Consider the following 19618-nt stretch of genomic DNA (forward strand, 5'->3'; position numbering starts at 1 on the left):
GAGAAAGAACAAAAGAACTTAGGGGGCGGTTCATTTGCTTGTTGGGGCTGACATTTGCAGTTCTGTCTGCAGCAGAAGAATATACCAGAAATTGGAGACCAGTGATTCATATCCTGGCTGCAAAGATACTGCACTAAGGCGGAGGGATTAGAATGGGTTTTAATGAGAGATAATAATCCAATCTTGTATTCACATTTGACTGTGTGAAAGGATTTTTACATGTATCATCTTATATGCTTTCAATCAGCCAGAGATCAACATAATAAGAGAATGCAAGAGGCTCACAGGGAGCTGAGAAAGGAAGTTCCTCTCTCTCTCCTCTGCTTAGAAAACCACAAACTTGTGCTAGGAGTGATGTTGCCAGGCAACCACCAACTTCTGTAAGCTTTGAGACTAAATGTTCTTGCTCTCCAGTAGGATGAAATATCAGATTGAAGGCACAGGAGAGACGTGATGTTGGGGCTTGTTGATGCTTGTTGCTTGTCGATGGTGGTGAACTTGCTAGTGTCCTGAGGGTCCTTGGTCACTGGGTCAGCTCTAAGGCAAGTCATGGGTCCAGACAGGCCTTACACATATCAAATTTTAGACGGCTTTTTTTTTTTTAAGCTTATCTATACAGCTGAAAAAAATTAGCTTGCCTTTCAGAAATTATCAACCAATCAAACATAATTACAGCATGGCCTCTGGAGAAACTTATGTGGTAATGGTGAAGTGATGCAAGATGAAAGAGTTCAGCTTCTTTTCATATTGCTCAAGATATTTTATTACAGTAGAGGAGAACAGAGAGAGAAAACACAAGGTCAAGGCCTCCTGGACCATGGATTATTTAAGAAAATAAGAAAAGTGAATATTAAAGCAACTCAAATCTCCATCCACAAATATTGGATTTAGTCCAGTTACATGATTATTTTCCAGTAATATTCAGTATCATGTATGTAAGCAAGGAAAAGGGGAATGGTTGTCTAGGGCTATAGATTTACAAAACTGGCTGTACTGGATAGAAGAAGGAATAAGTGTAGATCAAAGAAATGATTATAATGATGAATTCAAACATGTAAGCTGGGTAAGGAGGAAAGTGAAATCAGAAGTGAGCAGAGACTTCTGTATCCCACCCCATCACCTTTCCCTTCACAGATCTAAAACTCTTCCCTTTATCCATGTTGGAAAATGTTTAGAGACTTTTGGTTTGAAAAGGTACCTGATTTATTATTCTTCCTGTAGTACACATTCTCATTTGGTTCTGACTTGTGGTAGCTTGTTTTCATAGCCAAATTGCATTTTTAAGTCCATTAACGGTTACTTCAACACAAAGCTAGGCAAACCCTGAAGCATTCATCTCTTTCCTGGCCCTTTACAGTTTGAAACAGAGATCATCAATGCACTGCATTCACAGGAGATATAAAATGACTCTTGATGAAACATGCATAATAGTTTGGGGAATAAATATCACAGAGGCAAAGGCCACTTTTCACATTATGTCTGCCTCAACCGAGAACAGATTCTAGCAGTGACCAGTCCAGTGTTCTCCAAAACAATTCAAGGGACAAGTAAATAATTTCTGATCCATGCATACAGGAATGTTCAGCTGGTTGATTTATAATACAGTGCTATTATGACTAATCTCATCAGAGGGAGACTAGATGGAAATGAAGAAAGGAGATAAAAGTAGAGCACTGAAAAATAATTCTCTAGGAGAAACAAGTCTCATGAGCAAATTCATTTAGGGCAGCTTGCATTGCCTGTGGGAGAAGGAAATGGCAACCCACTCCAGTGTTCTTGCCTGGAGAATCCCAGGGATGGGGGAGCCTGGTGGGCTGTCATCTCTGGGGTCGCACAGAGTCGGACACGACTGAAGCGACTTAGCAGCAGCAGCAGCAATATATATTGGAGAGGGAAGTGGCAACCCACTCCAGTGTTCTTGCCTGGAGAATCCCAGGGACGGGGGAGCCTGGTGGGCTGTCGTCTCTGGGGTCGCACAGAGTCGGACACGACTGAAGCGACTTAGCAGCAGCAGCAGCAGCATTGTCTGTGATCACCAATATCTAAATAAAGTTGTACATCACAGCAAGAATTTTGAAATAATGAGCCTATTTCTTAAAAGCACCTGATAATCAGGTTCGGCAAATAGATGCAAACAAAGGCTTATTTAGTAATACCATATGACCCCACCATTACAAGCCACAGAGAGCCAGGAGCTTCGGTTGCCCAACTACAGCATCTAAACAGCAGGTGATGAAACACATGTTGAGAAATAAAACAAATAAACAAAAACAAATCAGTAAAGTTGCAAGATATAAAATCAAAACAAAGATCTGTTGTATTCCTATATTCAAATAGCAAACTATCAGAAAGAGAAAGAAAATAATCTTACTTACAATTGCATCAAAAAGAGTAAAATACTTAGGAATAAAATTAATCAAGGGAGTGAAAGATATGTATACTGAAAACTACATATATTGATAAAATTAATTGAATAAGACATAAGTAAATAGAAAGATACTCTGTGCTCATGACCTGGAAGAATCAATATTCTTAAATTGTCCATTAAAATATCCACATTCATTGTAGCATTATTCATAGTAGCCAAGATATGGAAATAACCTAAATATCCATTGATGAATGAATGAATTTTAAAAGTGCACATATATATATATAAAACGTATATAGGAATATTATTCAGCCATAAAAAAGAATGAAATCTTGTCATTTGCACCGTGGATGGATATCAAGAGAACTATGTTAAGTGAAGTAAGTCACACAAAGATGTATATAAACTGTATGATTGTTTGATTTCTCTTATATGTGGAAGCTTAAGAAAAAAAAGACTTGTAGATAAGAGAATCGGTTGGTGCTTGCCAGAGGCAGGTGTGGGGAGGGAGAGGGAGAAAAAAAATATGGGAAGTTGCAGCTGTGCTTTTTGCCTAGTATGGACATTTGTAAACATTAGACACAATATCCATAGATTTTCTATCAGTGTTTGTCTTTGTTAGCTTAAAACAACTCAGTGCTATGTGTATTAGATTCTAGGGATATAAATGTGAATGAATAAAGATAATCCTTGCCCTTGAGCAGCATAGAGAATAGTAGAGGAGAGAGATATGTGACAAATAATTGCAATATCAAAGATTATTTACTAACTGTAGAGGAGACCTGGAGGAGTTAGGGCAGTTTCCCAGAGGAGAAGACATTTGACACTGATTTAGATGGATGTACTGAATCTGTGAAGCCTGAACTAGCATGGAATCTCCAAGCAAGTCGTTTGTGAAGAGTTGAAGTGGAGACCTCAAATGGCAGCTCTAGATAAATGAGGCATATATGACCTAACCACAGACTCCAGGAAAAAATAATGATCTCTTAGCTCTCAGAGGACAGGAGTGATTCCATGAGCCAAATCCGGCCTTGACAACCAGGTAAGAACATCAGAATTAAAACTTGATCATCATTTCAGATATTTACTTCTGTTTGACTTGCCAGCCAACTAACATACCTGTTTATAGTTTGTTTCCTCCATGAGAACACAAGGTTTATGAGGGCAGAGATCACTGAGACAGACCAGCATGCAGCGTCTAAGAGATGCTCAAGAAACATTTGTTGAATGAATGAGCAGAAACACAAATGAATAAAATACTAAACAAGGTTTTGAGTATCTTTGTAAGATACCCACAAGTTTAGACACTGAGATGACTCATGTGAAACACTGTGACTACTACTTGAAAATCACTCAACTGTTAGCTATTGTTTTCAAGAGTGAAAGTGAAAGTCACTCAGTCGTGTCCAACTCCCTGTGACCCCGTGGACTATATGGTCCATGGAATTCTCCAGGCCAGAATACTAGAGTGGGTAGCCTTTCCCTTCTCCAGGGGATCTTCCCAATCCAGGGATTGAACCCAGGTCTCACAGATTGCAGGTAGATTCTTTATCAGCTGAGCCACACGGAAATTCCAGGAATACTGGAGTGGGTAACCTATCCCTTCTCCAGTGGATCTTCCCAACCCAGGACTCGAACCAGGGTCTCCTGCATTGCAGGCACATTCTTTACCAACTGAGCTAGCAGGGAACTTCCAAGAGTAGTGTCATCAACCCTATCATTTACAACATGCCAGGCACTGAATTAAGTACTTTACAGTCATTATAGCTTATTCTATTCCTAATCCTTTCTATCCTTTTTCTGTTCCTTTTCTGGGACAAGTAAGTCGGTCGTATCATTTTCACTTTAGAGATCAGAAATTGATATTTAGAAAGGTGCAAAAATTTGCTTGAGGTCATGGAGAGAGTTGAAGAACCAGCACAGTCACTCCGTCTCCAGCTCCCACTGTCTCATTCACCATAATGTGCTACCGCCAGGATCTGCTGCTGCTGCTGCTAAGTCACTTCAGTTGTGTCCGACTCTGTGCAACCCCATAGACGGCAGCCCACCAGGCTCCCCTGTCCCTGGGATTCTCCAGGCAAGAATACTGGAGTGGGTTGCCATTTCCACCGCCAGGGTCTACCTTACCTTTAATAGCAACTGTCAAGCTGTATGACAACTAGTTGTGTGTGAAGCTCAGTTTCCCCACTCAACTATGAGCTTTCAAGGGGAAGGGGTTCTTTATGGCAACTTTCAAAGTGGGTATGCAACTGAATTCTGCAAGTCCAAGAACCTGAGTATGCCTGAGGGACACCCACAGGGAAGGAGAAAAGTGGAGTGCTACAGGCCCCTTTCTCCCACCTCAGTTATTTAGTTTTCTTGGGTTTCCATGGGCTTCCCAGGTGATACAGTGGTAAAGAGTCTAGCTGCTAATGCAGGAGACACGGGTTTGATCCCTGGATCAAGAAGATCCCTGGAGAAGGAAATGACAACCCACTCCAGTATTCTTGGTGGGAAATCTCATGGACCGAGGAGCCCGGAGGGCTACAGTCCATGAGGTCACAAAGAGTTGGACATGACTGAGCAACTGAGCACATATCTTAAGCTTCTATGCCATTTCCACTGAAGAAAGGATTTTTTTTTTCCACACAGTATGTGGGATCTTAGTTCCCTGACAGGGATGGAACCCCTGTCCCCCACATTGGGAGCCCAGAATCTTAACCACTGGACTCCAGGGATCTTCTGGGGAAAACAAGTCACGTTCTAGAATCTACTAGTGCCCAAGCACTCAATGTTATTGTTGTTCAGTCCCCAACTTGTGTCCAACTCTTCATGACCCCATGGATCGCAGCACACCAGGCTTCCCTGTCCCTCAACATCTTCCAGAGTTTGCCCAGGTTCATGTCCTTTGAATCAGTAATGCCATCCAAAAATCTCATTATTTGTCACCCTTTTCTCCTTTTGACTTCAGTCTTTCCCAGTATTAGGATCTTTTCCAATGAGTCAGCTCTTCTCATCAGGTGGCCAAAGTATTGGAGCTTCAGCTTCAGCATCAATCCTTCCAGTGAATATTCAGGGTTGATTTACTTTAGGATTGACTGGTTTGATCTCCTTGCTGTCCAAGGAACTCTGAAGAATCTTCTCCAGCACTACAATCTGAAAGCATCAATTCTTCTGTTCTCTGCCTTCTTTACTGTCCAGCTCTCACATCCATAAATGACTACTGGAAAGACCATAGCCTTGACTATACAGACCTTTGTTGGCAAAGTAATGTCTTAGCTTTTTAACACACTAGCTTGTCATAGCTTTCCTGCCAAGAAACAATCACCTTCTAATTTCAGCCCAAGAACTCGATGCAGTTAATTAAATAAAGCTAGTGTTAGAAGCACAAGCAGAGGACAGTCTCTGAATGTGAGGCATACTGAAGGAACCAGTGATCTCCACACCCTGGTCACATCGGAGTTACTTATGTGACTCAGGCTAAAATTGGACTGTCACCTTCCCACGTAAAATGCAGCCGAATACAGGCAGTGTGGACGCAAGAGAGAAACCAGGACTTGTACCTCAACCATGGATGTCAGGCCACCTGTTATACTGAAAAACAAAAGTAGGACATGAAAATGGATGAAAATAAAACCAAAAAAAATCACACTGAAGCTTGCTTATATAATTGAAAAACAGTAGACCTCTTTTGGGGGTGCAAATTTAGTGTCACCCTCAGATTTCAGGCTAGGAACATGCTCAAATATAATAGAGCAATGGGAAATCACACTTTCTCCATAGCAACGACCTGAAAACTCAGCTCTATTCTCATTACCAGAGAGCATTTGACAGATAAATCTTGAGAAGTAGTTTTCCCTCAGAGCTTTATCAAGTTTCAGAAAGCAAACGTGGAGGAGAAATTGAAGAAGAACCAAGGTGTAGGAGGTGCTAAATGGGAGGGGATAGATCCACAAAAATTATTTCAAAAAATCAGAAATATGTAGAAAGGTTGATTAACCAAGTGCTGACTCACCCACAACCCACATCACCAAAGCAGAGAAGCTGAAAAGCAAATTACTCACTCTTGTCAAGGAGGCAGCAGCCTGACCTTCCCAAAGGGACAGTGACGACAGTCTAAGCTGTCCCCTAAAAAGGCCCCACATTGACTTCTACAGATGGGCCCTTGCCAAGGAGATGTGTGCTATACTCAGTCGCTTCAGTCACGTCTGACTGTTGGTGATCCCATGGACTGTGTAGCCCACCAAACTCCTCTATCTATGGAATTATCCAGGCAAGAATACTGGAATGGGTTGCCATTTTCTACTACAGGGGGTCTTCCCAACCCAGGAATTGAACACTGCCTCTCTTGCATCTCCTTCATTGGCAGGCAGATTCTCTACCACTGTGCCACCTGGAAAGTCCCCATACCACACTTAGTCTTGGCCAAAAGGCCAAGAAAGAGGAGGGAACTGTAAAGCTTCCTGGGGCTCTGTGCAGAGATGCATTAACTTTCAGGAAGCACCTTTAGCACAAGCAAGGACACCAAAATGCCCCAAGGGCTGCTTCTGAGGCCAGTCTGAGGAATTCCATCAAAACTGGGGTTAAAATTCATTCATTCATTCAATGCATTTAAGAAACATTTATTGAACAAATAGGCACTGAGACAGATATTACAGGTACAAAGATAAATGATATGGTCTAGATATTCAAGGACTCCATTTGGGAAGGCATTGGTTGGTACTTTGATGGGGTGTTGAACAGAGAATAGACAGTAGGGCCCTGCAGTCAGAGAGACCTGGGTTCACATTCTAGGTCTGCCACTTTCCACCTGGAGGCACACTTGCCTCCGTGTGGAGAGGGATCATTCTTCCTTTGCAGGGTGGTTTTCAGGACTTCAGTGCTGGTGTATTGAAGATTCTCAGCACTGACTTGAAAACACTGTGATTGCTTTTTTTTTTTTAAGTGAGGTTTTATTCAAATTTACTACGGGCTTCCCTGATAGCTCAGTTGGTAAAGAATCTGCCTGCAATGCAGGAGACCCTAGTTCGATTCCTGGGTCCAGAAGATCCCCTTGGAGAAGGGGTAGGCTACCCACTCCAGTATTCTTGGGTTCCCTTGTGGTTCAGCTGGTAAAGACTCTGCCTGCAATGTGAGATGGGTTCGATCCCTGTGTTGGGAAGATCCCCTGGAGAAGGGAAAGGCTACCCACTCCAGTATTTTGGCCTGGAGAATTCCATGACTGTATAGTCCATAGGGTGGCAAAGAGACTGACATGACTGAACGACTTTCACTTTGTACTTTGTACAGTGTGTTGAGGACACAGAAAAGAGTCATGTAAGTTGTTTCTCTCTCTATGCTTGGAGATTCTGTTCTTAGTCTGTAGTTAGCAGCTGCCAAGATACACAGAGAACAAAGGATTAAACTACCTCCATGGATATGAACCATCACTAGCAAAAGCGGCACAGCATGAAACAACACGCCCCCCAGGGTAATGCCAGAAAAACCAGCCACCGCTCACCATCCCAGTTCCTTCTAACAAGTCTCCGAGGTGTGTTAATGTGTCTTTTGCCACACTGTCCAATTGCATCCCAGACCCAGGGCTTAAGGAGCCTCCAATTGAATTCTGCTTCAATTAAGGCGGTTCATTTCCTTTGTCACATGAAAGTGTGAAAGAAACTTCCCAGAGGGAAAGTCTCAAAAATGCCCTCATTGCAAATCACTCCAGTAGAAGGTAAGAGAGGGTCTCAATAAGCCACCGTAATGAGCAGCTGCCTCTGGACATCCTGTCAAAGTTGTCATCCTCCGACGACACTTAGCCCTGTTCCCTCTCAGTTCATTATTCTCAGTCTCCGAAGGTGACAGGATTGAATTTCAAGGGCTCCCTGAAGGAGTAACGTGGGCAGGGAATAACTAATGAGATCCCAAAGCATTGGCTCTGGCAGGAGGTGCCAACCCCGCTAGGAAGAGAGAGAAGGAACCCCTGCACTGAGGGGCGAAGAAGCAGAGCTCCGGGCCAGTCTCCACTTTGCCTTCTGCCTCAGTTGCGCCCCTTACAAAATGGAGCCACTTCCAATCACCTTCTCTCCTTCCCCGGAGGATACTGGGTCTGCTGGTTGGTTGGTTCCAACAAACCCACTTTTTTGGGGGGATTGTGCTGGGTCTTCATTGCTGCTCTAGTTAAGGCGTGTGGGGGTTACTTTCTAGGTGTGGTTCATGGGCTTGTCACTGAGGTGGCTTCTCTTGTCGTGGAGCAAGAGCGCTAGGTCATATGGGCTTCAACAGTTGCCCTGCGGCTGGCTCTAGGGCTTAGTTGCTCCACCCCAGGTGGAATCTTCCTGGACCGGAAATCGAACCTGCGTCCTCCGCACTGGCAGGCAGATTCTTATCCAGTCTGCCACCAGTGAAATCCCCAATAAGATGTGCGTGTGTGTTCAGTCACTCAGTTGTGTCTAACTCTTTGTGACCTCATGGGCTGTAGCCCTCCAGGCTCCTCCATCCATGGGATTTTCCAGGCAAGAATACTGGAGTGAGTCGCCATTTCCTCCCCAGGGGATATTCCCGACCCAGGGATCCTACCAGCGTCTCCAGTATTGCACGCAGATTATTCTTTATCACTGAGCCACCACAGAAGCCTCTCCCACCCCACCCCCCGCCAACACACACACACCCAACAAGCTACTTAAAATGAAAAGGATGAATTGTTGGTAGCAAATCTGGGCTTCACTAGAGAATTAAATGTAGACATGGAAGTGAGAATCTTGTATGCGTTCTGTCCATCTCTCTGGGAGCCTGCCTCTCTCTCCCCTTCCTCCCTCTCCAGGCCTCCTTTCTTTCCCGCCCAATCTCCCCAGGACCCGCCCCCCCATGCTAGGAAGATTAGCATAAAGATCATGAAGTTTCAGCAGCAGGATCTCACTTGTATGGCCTCTTCCAAACAGACACTCTATTTCGTTCGAGACTTTGGGTTGATTGCTTTTCCTGCTTTGGCCACCTGATGTGAGGAGCTAACTCATTTGAAAAGACCCTGATGCTGGGAAAGATTGAGGGTGGGAGGAGAAGGGGATGACAGACGATGAGACGGTTGGATGGCATCACCAACTCAATGGACATGGACTTGGGTGGACTCCGGGAGTTGGTGATGGACAGGGAGGCCTGGTGTGCTGTGGTTCATGGGGTCACAAAGAGTCGGACACGACTGAGTGACTGAACTGAACTGAAGAGGACCCTATGTTTTGTGTGCTTCTGAAACTGAAATCTATTCCTTCCCATGAAGCACGTGTTGCTGTAGCTGACACCTTCCATGCTTCACGTACCTCCACATACATTTCATTTATGTCACACAATCCCCTATTTAATCACCCCCACACCTGGAGCTTCAAAGAAGCTGGCTTGACAGAGGTTTTGGTTCTTTAAATGAGTATTTTTAGAGCAGTTTTAGGTTTACAGAGGAATTGAACAGAAAGTACAGAAAGTTCCTGTATCCCCTCCCATGCAGGTGCCCCTATTACTAACAGCTTGCATTGCTGGGATGTATTTGTTACAACTGATGAACCCATACTTATACGTTGTTATTATTAACCAAAACCCATAGAATGGGAGTCAGTCATCCTTCGTGTTGGATAGACAAAGGTTTTGAATTCCAGTTCTAAGTTCCTGATGAGCAAACACAATGGGTTTCGTGGAGTAGGTGTTCACCCACCAGGGGGTGAGACCATGGGGCTGGCTGCCCACTCAGCAGGTCTGAGAATGGTTTCTATGAGGTGGGACTGTGGCCATGGCAATGTATGTGATAGGCAGGGCAGGTGCTGGGCAGGACTTTCCACAGAGGATCAGAAAAAGAAGCCAAATTATATATAAGAAAATGACTGGATCTTTATAAAAAAGTTTATTAATACATATACAGAGGATGTTATCACTGCACTGTGTACTCTCGCAGTGTGTTTCAAAGAACTGTTTTTCCATTTCTGTCCTAATGGGTCAGCGATTTCTAAAAATTACTCAGATTTCCACCTGAAATATTCCCCTTCTGAATGGTTGCAGTTTTGCTAGTTAAAAATCAAAGATTGATCAGCTAAAGGAAAATACTACAATTCTATGCTCAGATTTAAAGGAGAATGGTGTATTTGTGGTAAGTCTCTTCAGTCGTGTTTGACTCTGTGTGACCCCATGGACTGTATAGCCCGCCAGACTCATTTGTCCATGGGATTCTCCAGGCAAGAATACTGGAGACGGTTGCCATGCCCTTCTTCAGAGGATTTTGCCGAGCCAGGGATCAAACCCAGGTCTCTTATGTCTCCTCCATTGGCAGGTGGGTTCTTTACCACTAGCACCACCAGGATGGTGGAGATAGATAATAAGGCAAAAACTGGGCATAGTTGGAGATCTGAGTTGTCTCTCACTCCACCCAGCACCACAGTGACTCAGTAAAATGTGTTTACCAAGCAGAACCCTTCTGGGCAAAACGGCCTTTTTTTAAATTTATTTTTTAATTGGAGGATAAAATTGCTTTACAATATTGTGTTGGCTTTAGCCACACAACAAAGTGAATCAATCATAACATACATAACCATATATATATATATCTATATCCCTCCCTCTTGAACCTCCCTCCATCCCACCCCATCCCACCCCTCTAGATTTCACAGAGCACTGGACTGGGCTCCCGGTGTTATACAGCAGCTTCCCACTAGCTATCTGTTTTACATGTGGCAGTATATATATTCAGAGAAGGCAGTGGCACCCCGCTCCAGTACTCTTGCCTGGGAAATCCCATGGATGGAGGAGTATATATATCAATGTTACATTCTCAATTTGTCCCAGCCTCTCCTTCCCCAGCTGTGTCCACACATGACTGATCCTTGGCGTATATTTGCTCCCTATGGAGACATTACTTTGCCAACAAAGGTCCGTCTAGTCAAGGCTATGGTTTTTCCTGTGGTCATGTATGGATGTGAGAGTTGGACTGTGAAGAAGGCTGATCACTGAAGAACTGATGCTTTTGAACTGTGGTGTTGGAAAGGACTCTTGAGAGTCCCTTGGACTGCAAGGAGATCCAACCAGTCCATTCTGAAGGAGATCAGTCCTGGGTGTTCTTGGGAAGGAATGATGCTAAAGCTGAAACTCCAGTACTTTGGCCAGCTCATGTGAAGAGTTGACTCATTGGAAAAGACTCTGATGCTGGGAAGGATTGGGGGCAGGAGGAGAAGGGGGCGACAGAGGACAGACAACAGAGGATGAGATGGCTGGATAGCATCACCGACTCTATGGACGTGAGTTTGAGTGAACTGCGGGAGATGGTGATGGACAGGGAGGCCTGGTGTGCTGTGATTCATGGGGTCGCAGAGTTGGACACAAGCGACTGAACTGAACTGAACTGAACTGAATTGATGGTGAACTGAAGAATGGTTTTCCAAAGATGTCCGTGTCCTAATCCCCAGAATTTATAGCTATGTTGGGTTAAGTCTCCAAGGGAAATTTAAGACTAGATGAAATTAAGGCTGCTAGTCAGCTGCCCATAGAATAATGCTATCCTTGATTATCTGGGTATGCAATCACAAGAGTCATTAAAAGTGGAAGAAGAGGCAGAAAAAGTCAGAGTAATGACATGAGAAAAACCTGACCAGCCTTTGCAAACTTTGAAGATGGATGTGCGACATGAGCCAAGGAATATGAGACAGTCTCCAGAAGCTGGGAAAGGCAAGAAAACAAACTCCTCTAGAGACCCCCAGAAAGAATCCAGCCATAGTGACACTCTGATCTAGACCCAATGAGACCAGATCAGACTTCTCACGTCAAGAACTGTAAGATAATTATTTTTTTTAATCCACCTAATTTGTGATCTTTTTACAGCAGCAAAGGGAAACTAACACACTCCTCAACATTCTGCTGTTCCTCAGTTCAGTTCAGTTCAGTGGCTCAGTCATGTCTGACTCTGCTACCCTATGGACTACAGCACGCCAGGCCTCCCTGTCCATTGCCAACTCCCAGAATTTACTCAAACTCATCCATTGAGTCGGCGATGCCATCCAACCATCTCATCCTCTGTCATCCCCTTCTTCTCCAGCCTTCAATCTTTCCCAGCATCAGGATCTTTTCAAATGAGTCAGCTCTTTGCATCAGCTGGCCAAAGTATTGGAGTTTCAACTTCAGCATCAGTCCTTCCAAAGAACACCCAGGACTGATCCTTTAGGATGGACTGGTTGGATCTCCTTGCAGTCCAAGGGACTCTCAAGAGTTCAAAAGCATCAATTCTTCTCCACTCAGCTTTCTTTACAGTCCAACTCTCACATCCGTACATGACCACTGGAAAAACCATAGCTTTGACTCTACGGCCCTTTGTTGGCAAAGTAATGTCTCTGCTTTTTAATATGCTGTCTAGGTTGGTCATAGCTTTTCTTCCAAGGAGCAAGTGTCTTTTAATTTCATGGCTGCAGTCATGCAGTCTGCTGTTCCTACCACTGGTTTATTCTTGGGAATTGAGGCATTCAGGTCCCTGAGGGAAGAAATGCTTCAGGGCCTGGATCCTACGTCAGCTCTACAGTCTCTAGTACATTGCTCTGTTCACACCGAACCTTAAGGAAATAGTGACCAAGTCCTGGCTTCCCACGTGGCACTAGTGGTAAAGAACTTGCCTGCCAAAGCAGGAAACACTTAAGAGATGCAGGTTCAATCCCTCCATTGGGAAGATCCCCTGGAGGAGAGCCCTGCAATCCACTCCAGTATTCTTGCCTGGAAAATCCCATGTACAGAGGGGCCTGGTAGGCTACAGTCCATAAAGCCGCACAGAATTGGACATCACTGAAGCAACTTAGCACACAAGTGATAGCTTACAGTGAATGATGTCAGATTCATGATCTCCAAAGAAGATTTAGCTTTGGGACCAGGGACCAAGCTTGATCACTCAAGAGCTTTTGTGTAGCAAAGTTTTGTTAAAGTATACAAAGTGAAAGCGCATGTTGCTCAGTCGTGTCTGACTCTTTGTGAGTATTCTCCAGGCCAGAATACAGGAGTGGGTTGCCTTTCCCTTCTCCAGGGGATTTTCCCAACCCAAGGATCGAACCCAGGTCTCCCACATTGCAGGCGGATTCTTTCCCAGCTAAGTCACAAGGGAAGGCCAAGAATACTGGAGTGGGTAGCCTATTCCTTCTCCAGTGGATCTTCCCCACCCAGGAATCAGGGTCTCCTGCATTGCAGGCAGATTCTTTACCAACTGAGCTATTGGAGAATCCCTGAAGTATAAAAGGGGACAGAGAAAACTTCTCACATAGACATCAGAAGGGGGACAGAGAGTGTCCCCCTCGCTAGTCTTATCAAGGCCTTATATACTTTTACCAGACCCACTGGCACAACATGCATCTTAAATTAACAAGATTAGAACTAACAATTAGAACTAACAATAGAAAGGTCTTACCAGACCCACTCCCACAGTTTTAAGAAAACAAGATGAGTCAGAAGGTTCTTGTTAAGGAGAAACATATCCTCGAGCAACATACACTGTTATATTGACTAAGACAAGGCAATGTTGAAAAAAATGTTTGTCTTTTTTTCCTCCTTCAGTGCCTTGGACCCTTCTCTCCTCCTCGGGGACCCTGAACTCCTTATCAACCCTTCTAGGAACTTACTCTCACAAGCACACCTAAGTTCCAGAAAAATGTAAAAGAGGATTCCCTTGGTGGTCCAGTGATTAAGAGTCCATGCTTCCAATGCAGAGAGAGCGGGTTTGGTCTCTGATCAGACTAAGAGAAACTAAGAACCTGTATTCCATATGGTGTAGTCAAGGGAAAAAAAATGCAGACCAAGTTGAAAGGGGAATGTGAGAAGTACTATTTCATTACTCACCAATTTTTTTTCCTGCTTCCCAAAATGTTTTAATTGGAATCTCTAAACATTGATATCAAGGAAGAAGACTGATATTGAAAAGTCTCCTTTCAAGGGACTGCTCATCCATTCTGGCGATGTATTTGAATTTAGGAGACTATTATCTGTGACAGCTGGTATGGTGAAAATTATTAGTCCCAGCCAGCTCCAAACATGCAGGTTCCTAGTGACAGAAATTTTCTGTCTGCTGTGACATCTTTGAACTCGAAGATACACAATATTGCAAAGAGTATTAAAAATTATAAAATATGAAATGCAGCCACAGGAAACGAATGCAATGCATAACTCAAAACCAAAGCATTCTTGTTGCTGTTGTTCAGTCACTAAGTTGTGTCTGACTCTTTGCAACCCCATGGACTGTAACCTGCCAGGCTCCTCTGTCCGTGGAATTTTCCAGGCAAGAATACTGGAGTGGGTTGCCAATTTCTCCTCCAGGGGATCTTCCTCACCCAGGGATCGAACCCTTACAACTTTTCTAATGCTTCAATTTATGTTTTATTAAGAGAGATTAATTTGCAGCAGGCAGAATTAGCAGCCTTGATCCTGAAGTTTCCTTTGGGGTGATCCACCTTTCCTCACCCCAGGAAACCTCTCAGTGACTGTTTCTTCTTTAACCTCCCATTCTTCCATCATGTCATTTCAGCTGTTCCCTCTCCATCTTCCCTGAGTTCCAGGAATCTGACATCCACTCCTTCAGGAAGCCCACGTAGCAGCTGCCATCCTAGGTCACACTGTCCATCTCCAAGGAGGACATCATTTTACTTGGTCTGTTATTTCTCTCTAGCCTGGACTGGGTCAAGTCTTTTTAACTTTGTAACCAACTGGCCCACTAAGTAGTTCTTCTAAACAAAAGCATATGATTTTCCATGAGGTGAATTCTGCTATCCTTACAGAATAAAAATGTGGCTCGTCAGTTGAGGTTTCTCTTTAATAATAATATTTTTCTTTCCACTGAAACATAGGATGTATTTCTTCATTTATTTTTGCTGTGTAAGCCCACAGATAGTTGCCTTAACATAGGATGTTGGTTTTAACAAAATGCTATCGAAGCACATTGGAAAGTGGTTCTGCCCATCCAATGGGGAGTGGGGAGAGGAAGGGTGGTACAAAGTGCTTTAAAGAGGGGGAGAGCACTGGGTTAGATCTAATTACATGGTATGCCTTGGGATGATGCCCAAAAGGGCAACTCAAAATGAAATTTTCCTCTACTTCAGCATCAGATAAATGGAAATAGCAATTTCTGATTATATCCAAGATCTCTTCATTTCTCTTTATAGTTTAGGCCCATTTTCTCAAAGTGTATGTAGTCTAGAGACACTGTATTAGAATAGACTATATCTGTTAAAAATGTGGGTTCCTGCCCAAAGCCTCCCTGTCCAAATGAATCAGAGACTTCAAGAGTGGGACTCAAGGATGTGCATTTTTAAAACTGGCAATGCGGAGAATTCTCTGGTGGTCCAGTGCTTGTTTCTCTGAGCCTCCAAAGCAGGGGGCATGGGTTTGACCCCTGGTCAGGGAACTGAGATCCTGTATGCTGCCAACTCAGCCAACTTAAATAAAAATAAAGACAGCAATGCAGCTTTTACAGCCAGCTAAGCTTAAGAACCATATCCAGAGTAAAGCAGTTTCAATATATGGATTAAGCCAAAGAGCATTCCAAGAAACATTGTGTTCTTTGCAGTCATCATTCCTCAGAACAAAAAAAAAAAAAAAAAAAAAAAAAAAAATAGGGGTAAAGATAAAGAGTAACTTTACAATGGAGAAACCTGACAAATATTTCTCAGCCAGATCTCCCCTGCCCATGGAATTCTCCAGGCAAGAATGCTGGAGTGGGTAGCCATTCCCTGCTCCAGGGGATCTTCCTGATCCAGGGGTTGATTCTTTACCATCTGGGGCAACTGGGAAGCCCAGATTCAACATTAACATGATAAACTGTATCAATAGTAGGCACTTGTTGGTGAGATATGGTGAAAACGGCACTTTACCCCCTGCGGTCTTCCCCTCCAAGCCCACAGCCCCTGTCTAATTAGGAGGGAAACAGCAGACAAACTTCAGCTGAGGGTTAGTCTACCAAATCCTAACCAGTACTCCTCAAAACTGTTAAGGTCATCAAAAACAAGACAAGTTTGAGAACTGTCACAGTCCCAAAGAGCCTCAGGAGACATGATGATTGAATGTGATGTGGTTTCCTAGAAGGAATCCTAGAACAGAAATAAGACATTTGGGGAAAATGAAAGAAATCTAAAGAGAATGTGGGCTTTAGGTAACAATTATATGCCAACAGTGGTTCACTAATTGTGACAAATGTACTATATTAATGTAAAATATTAATAACAGAGGAAGCTGGGCTTATGATATACAAAAACTCTGTACCACTTTCACAGCTTTTCTGCAAATCCAAACCCCTCTAAAATTAAAACTTCATTTAAAAAAATTTTTAAATAGGAGTAAAGACAGAGAAGATTGATCTATGCTATTATTCTCTGCATGTCTTCTAAAGTCTACATAGCCTATCAATCAAAACTCTACTCTGGACTCCCCTGGCAGTCTAGGGGTTAGGATCTGGGCTTTCACTGCCATGTGCCAGTTTGATCCCTGGCTGCAGAACTAAGATTTCATAAGCCACACAGTGTGGCCGAAAAGCAAGCAAACGAAAACAAACTCTGTTCCACATGGGTTAATATTACTAAGATGAGAAAGTTGTTCAAGCAATTGACATCACAGCATATATAACCAATAGTTTCAATTCTCCTGTGTTGTTTACATGCAGGGCTCCCCTGCTGTACAATTCCAGAGGATTTTCTTCACACAAAGTGGGAGTGAAAGAACATCACTTTTGTAGAATGATAGGGGAGAAAAGAATTTCCTTTACCCTCCTAAGTCCGATAGCTAGGTCTGTGAAATAAATTGACAATTGTAGATTAACGGGAGTAAAGGTTTACAAATTTATTAACTTAGAGTTACATATACAGAGACATCACAGGAAAAAAAAAAAAAACTCCAAAAAAGAGTGATATATGAGAGGTTATATATTATCTTAATAAGCAGGGGGTGATGTAGACCACTTAAAAGAAAGTAAATGATTTTTAGGAAAGACAAATGGACCCTTAGAAGATTATAAGGGAGATATGATAATAAGTGACAAGGTTTGTCTGAGCATAGCTCTCACTTCTAATCTCTCCTACCATCTTCCCTGGTTGAAGAAATTCCCAGAAAAGGGCTTTAGGACGATGGCATTCCTTTTGGGCTTCCCCGGTGGCACTAGTGGTAAAGAACCTGACTGCCAGTGCAGGAGATATAAGAGACTCAGGCTCAATCTGTTTGGGGAAGATCCCCTAGAGGAGGCTGTGGCAACCCACTGCAGTATTCTCGCCTGGAGAATCCCATGGACAGAGAAGCCTGACAGGCTGCAGTCCATAGAGTTACAGAGAGTCGGACATGACTGCAGCGACTTAGCCCATGCACACATTCCTTTGGGAGGATATGTCTTTAAGCAGATAAGGGGAGTTCAGAGAAAGCCACTCACTGCATTTGCTGTTTGGCAAGTGCCTACAGCTCAAAATAATCAATTCACCAAAGTGGCATATTTTGGGGCTGCAGGTCCAGAATTTCAGAGTACAATGTATCTCTGTAATTGTTCTAACTTCTGTCTTATTTACATGCAACAGGTGAAAATTATTAACTCTTTAAAGCTTATAGTGGGTAAAATGTATAAGAGGGATGTAAGTTAAGAGGCCACAGGTCCTCCATGTTTATTTCTCAAGTGAGTCTACCAAGAATAAAATAAAATCCATTCCTCAATGAATCTGCTCCTCCCACCACTAAGTTCTATGTATGAATGAAGACTCTAATCACCTTCTCAACTGACAGAACTTTGCTTCTCTCCATCAGTAGTTATAGTCTGTGTTCTTTTCTACTCATTCCTGTTTAGATAACTCAGTCTCCTCCAACTATGAACCCACTTCTCCCTACTCAGGTCAAAATGTGAAGAGAAGAGAGAAAAGGGAGAAAAGCCCTAAGAGTGTTTTCCCAACCCCTTGTGCATCGCCCACCTGGTATACTAGAGCAAGCGTTCATTGGCTTGCTTGCAAGTATCTGTTGTTAAACTTACAAAGCAACTTTGTAAATTGACTGTTAAAGTATTAAGAGCTTTAAATCATCATGATTGGAGCATTTCATACTCAGAAATTGGCAAACGTTTCCAATCGGGTCTTTTATCCCCCTCTGCTACCCACCATGCCTTATTTCATATATGTATCTACAGACCTCAGAGACCTGCTCTTCTCGGTTCTTGTAAAGATTCCTCTGACAGGTGGAAGATGGGTTTTTATTTGGGTCTTTTTGCTTCCCAGTTTTTATCCTTAAAGACCTAGCTCAGTTGTCTTGGTCAAAGTGTTTCGGTTTCAAGAAACTGAGTCCCAGTCATGGTAGCTCAGAAAAAGAGAAGAGTTGGGGCAATAACTGAAAAGACAGAAGAATCTCAGATAAACCAAGGCAGAAAGTACACAGTCTGAAGTTCGTGTCCATGAACCCAACAGGGCCCCACCACTGGGAGGCACCCGATTGGGTGGTTTATGATCCAATCAGCCACAGGCTGGGGAATCTCTCAGTAAATTCAGATTTACCTCTGCTCACAGGCCCAATGTTCATACAGGCTAACACAGTGAAAGATGGCCAGCACATCTTTCTTTAAGGGTTATTGAAACTGTGCCACTCAGATTGGGACATGAAGCCACAGTCTTTTAATTGAGATCACACACCTAGTCTCGGGACTTAATGAAATTCAGGTTCTTGATGTCTCCTCACAGAATTCAGTGAATGACAAAGTGATAAGTAAGAAGGGAATTTATTTAAAGAGAAATGCTTACTACAGAGAGAGTGTGGGCCCTCTCAGAAGCTGAGAGCGGCCCCAGGGTATGGAGTTGTCAGTTTTTATAATGGTGGGTAATTTCATAGGCTAATAGTAGGAGGAGTAATCCAGCTACTTTGGGGGAATAGGTGGAGATTTCCAAAAGTTAAGCCACTGTCCACTCTTTGACCTCTTATGGTTGGCTTTGGAATTGTAATGGCAACTGTGAGAATGTCATTTAACATGCTGATGGACTTCCCAGGTGGCGCTAGTGGCAAAGAAACTTCCTGCCAAAGCAGAAGGCTTAAGAGACACTGGTTTGATACCTGGGTCGGGAAGATCCCCTAGAGAAGGGCACAGCTGCCCACTCCAGTATTCTTATCTGGAGAATCCCATGGACAAAGGAGCCTCGTGGGCTGCAGTTCATGGGGTCACAAAGAGTTGGACATGACTGAAGTGACTTAGCATGTACACACATGTTTATAATGAGATCCACTGATGCTCAAGGTCTAGTGGAAGTCAACTCATGTGCCACCTTGGACCCAGTTGGTTCTAATCAGTCT

The sequence above is a fragment of the Budorcas taxicolor genome, chromosome 1, assembly GCF_023091745.1.
Source record: "Budorcas taxicolor isolate Tak-1 chromosome 1, Takin1.1, whole genome shotgun sequence".
NCBI lineage: Eukaryota > Metazoa > Chordata > Mammalia > Artiodactyla > Bovidae > Budorcas > Budorcas taxicolor.